Here is a 3,771-nt window from a genome sequence, read left to right on the forward strand (position 1 = left end):
TGGGATATTGACAACCATACTGGGTAATTTACATTGGAGGTGGTTGGGGGGGGGGGGGGGGGCGGGGGGCACACTGTATAAACAAGTAACACTGTACATTGAGGGGGGGGAGACTCTGTACAAACAAACAAAATTGTACATTGAACTATTGACAAAACCATACTAGGTAAATGACTGTACATTGGAGGGGGTTGTGTTAGGACATTTACAGGGGCCAGTGTTGAATTGCAGTCTCCCGTAGGTGTCCCTTGAGAGAGGTTTTGAAAGTGGGTAGTGATCCACATTCCTTTACAGCTTTGGGTAGGGCGTTCCACATTGATGTGGCATAATTGCGAAACGTGTTTAGTCCCTTATTTGAGCCGAATCTGGGTTTAACATGATTTGTGGAGCTCCCTCTGGTGTTGTGATCGTGGTATTCACTGACCTTTGGGAAGTATTTTGACATGTACATGGGTACCTTGGTCGTGTAGTGTATCTTGTAGACCAGGCCCATTGCAAGTTGTTGTACTCTGTCGTCTACACTAAGCCATCCTAGGTTGTCGAAGTGGGCAGGGGTGAGGTGGGTTCTAGGAGTAAGGTCAAGCAGTAGTCTGACCAGTTTGTTTTGAGATGTTTGTAATTTTGTTTTTAGCGCCTTTGAGGTGCTTTGGTACCATGAGGTGCAAGCATAGTCGTAGTACCCCTGAATGAGTGCTCCTGCCAGAGTCTTCAGGGTGTTCTTGTTTACCAGAGAGGAGATCCGGTATAAGAATCGAGTTCGTTGGTTGACTTTTTTTATTACATTGGATGCCATTTTGTCACAGGAGAGATTAGCCTCTAGGATGGAACCCAGGTAGGTAATTTCATCTTTCCTTGTGACAATATTGTCACCCACTGTAACTGAGAAGCCGTCGGTCTTGCTGAGTTTGTTATTTGAACCGAAGAGAATGGACTCTGTTTTGCCCATGTGTAATGATAGTTTGTTATCAGCGAGCCATATGCAGATTCTGCCTAGTTCCGAGCTGAGGGTTTTTTCAACCTGTAACTTGTTCTTGTCAGAGACCAGCAGGGCTGAGTCGTCCGCAAACAGGAACAAGTTGCAGTCACAAGCTGACGACATGTCATTTGCATAAATTAGGAACAGTAGCGGTCCTAGTATGCTTCCTTGTGGAACACCACAGCTCACTGTGAGGGGGGGGGGATAGGGTACCGTTTACCTCCACCATCTGTTCCCTCCCCTCAAGGTAGGATTGCATCCAGCTCACTGATAGACTATCAAAACCAATTGCTTTTAGCTTGTCAATCAGAATGGAGTGATTGACCGTGTCAAAGGCCTTTTGTAGGTCCAGCATGACCATGCCGCAGTATTTGCCTGCGTCCACCTCTTGTTTGATGTGGTCATTCAAATAGAGAAGGCATGTGTCAGTGGAGTGGGATGTTCTGAAGCCAGATTGGAATTCGTAGATTAGATTTTTTTCCGCTAGGTACTTTTCGACCTGTTCGTAGACTATTTTTTCCATGACTTTCGAGATGGAGGTGAGAATAGAAACAGGGCGGTAGTTGCCTGGGTCTAATTTGCTGCCCTTTTTGTGCAGAGGGGTCACCCTCGCAATTTTGAAGTCCTTGGGGACGTGTCCCTGTTTTATGGAGAGGTTTATTATGTGTGTGATGATTGGTGTGATGGCGGCTGCTGAGTCTCTGAGGAATTTGGAGGGGATGTTGTCATGGCCAGTGGCCTTGTTAGGTTGGAGGGCGCTCAGTTTATTGAGTACCTCATCTGTTGTTACCATTTCCAGCTTGAAGTCGTCCTTGCGGACCCCTAGGTTTTTGTAGTAAGCTACTATGTGTTCTACCCCATAAAGCCCTGAGTGGGAGGGTAGTTTGTTTACCAGTGTTGTGGCTATGTTTGTGAAGAAAATGTTTAAGTAATTGGCTACATCCAGCTTGTCTGTGATGAGCGTGTTGTCAGTTTTTATGTTTATGTTTGAGAATCTGGTTTTAAGTTTTTTACTGCATCCTAGTTGATTATTGAGTAATTTCCAAAGTTCACGTGGTTTGTTTTTGTTTTCCTCAGTTTTGTCATTGATGAAATTCTTTTTTGCAGTTTTGATCATGGAGTTTACGTCGTTTCTTAGTCTGTTTCTTTCTAGTTTGAGTTCAGTCACGTGGGCTTGGAGTTCACTGCTCGTGCTTTTAGTAAGCTTTGACTGACTTTTACAAAACTCAGAGCATTTTTTGTCTCTGGTTTTCATAGCGGCCAGTATTTCGGAGTGCATCCACGGCTCAGCGCGATTTTTTACCCTGGTGGTTCTTAGGGGGGCCATGTCGTTTAGTATTGCTGAGAATTTGGTTTTGAAACCAAGCCATGTTTCGTCAACCAGTGTACCATTGAGTTCATCTGACCAGTCCAGACTCTCCAGTTCAAGGTTGAAGGCCTCGCTAGAGTAGGTTTTGAGGTCTCTAGATGTGACTGTTTTGTGGCAGCCAGCCTTTTGTTTTAGTTTTTTTCGGGTACAGAATATCATATAATGATCACTTAACCCACATGCTATAACCCCTTTATTTGAGATCTTGGACTTGTCGGAGGTCAGAATGAGGTCAATGGTAGTCTGAGTTGATTCACATACACGTGTGGGTTGGGTGATTAGCTGGCTGAGGCCATGCAGATCACAAAACCTACTGAAGGCCTTGAAGACGGGTGCATCTTTTCGTTGCATATCCGTGTTCCAGTCTCCAATAAGAATTTTGTCTACATCCTCAACTCCAGCTAAACACCCATCCAGTGTATCATAAAAGCCACTATGATCTGGCGGCCTGTAGACTGTGCCAACCAGTAGGGATTTCGCCCTTTCGAATAGGATTTCCACCCATACAGTTTCAATTGATTTATGATTCAGGTCATTTCTGTTGATGAATTTGGTGTCCTTGTGTATGTACATACAGACACCACCTCCATGTTTGTTCCTATCATTCCTGATTATTGAGTAGTTCTCAATCTCTATCTCTGGATCTTTTACAGAATCGTCGAGCTTAGTTTCTGAGAAGCACAGTATGTTTGCCTTACCATTTATGAATATTTGTTTGATTTCATCCAATTTGTTTTTTAAGCTGTTAATGTTAATGTGAAAAATTTTCAGTCCATTGGCGTTGGTTATTTCCTTGATGTTGGCAGGTTCGAAGTATTGTCCGTTTGTGATCTGTTCCTCTGTGTTGTTGTGGGTGGGAAGGGGGGAGGGGGGGGTCGGGTCCCGCGCCGTGCTGGAACAACAAAGAAGGGGGGAGGGGGGCGTCTATTCGAAGCCTAACCGGTTCATGCTTCCGCGTTCGCGTTTTGTGAATCTGATTGGCCACTGCCATTTCTGGTGCGATCTGATTGGCCACTGACGTTTCTGGTCATGTGACATGTGCGCCCCAATCGCGTGACGCGCCCATTTCCGCCTCGACCAGCAGCAAACTACCTAACGCCTAGTTTATCACTGTTAAGCTTAGGCGACTCTTTCGAAGTTGGTTAAGGTTAGAGTTTGGAATCAGGGCTGGCGTTCTATCGCCCTGCTCTGAGACAAACTCTAACCTTAACCAACTTCGAAAGAGTGCCTAAGCTTAACCGTCCAAAAACTTGCGGTCCCACGATTGGCGCACATGTCACATGACCAGAAACGCGCGTGGCCAATCAGAGACGCGGAAACACGAATTTGTTGTGGAAAGTATTCAGGCTGCCCGCGTGGGGGGTTCAAAGGGTCAAAGTGGGTATAAAACAGGAGGGAAGACTGTCAAGTTTTAAACTGTGGATAC

The sequence above is a fragment of the Notolepis coatsorum genome (genome assembly GCF_963971535.1).
Source record: "Notolepis coatsorum genome assembly, chromosome: 17".
NCBI classification, from domain to species: domain Eukaryota; kingdom Metazoa; phylum Chordata; class Actinopteri; order Aulopiformes; family Paralepididae; genus Notolepis; species Notolepis coatsorum.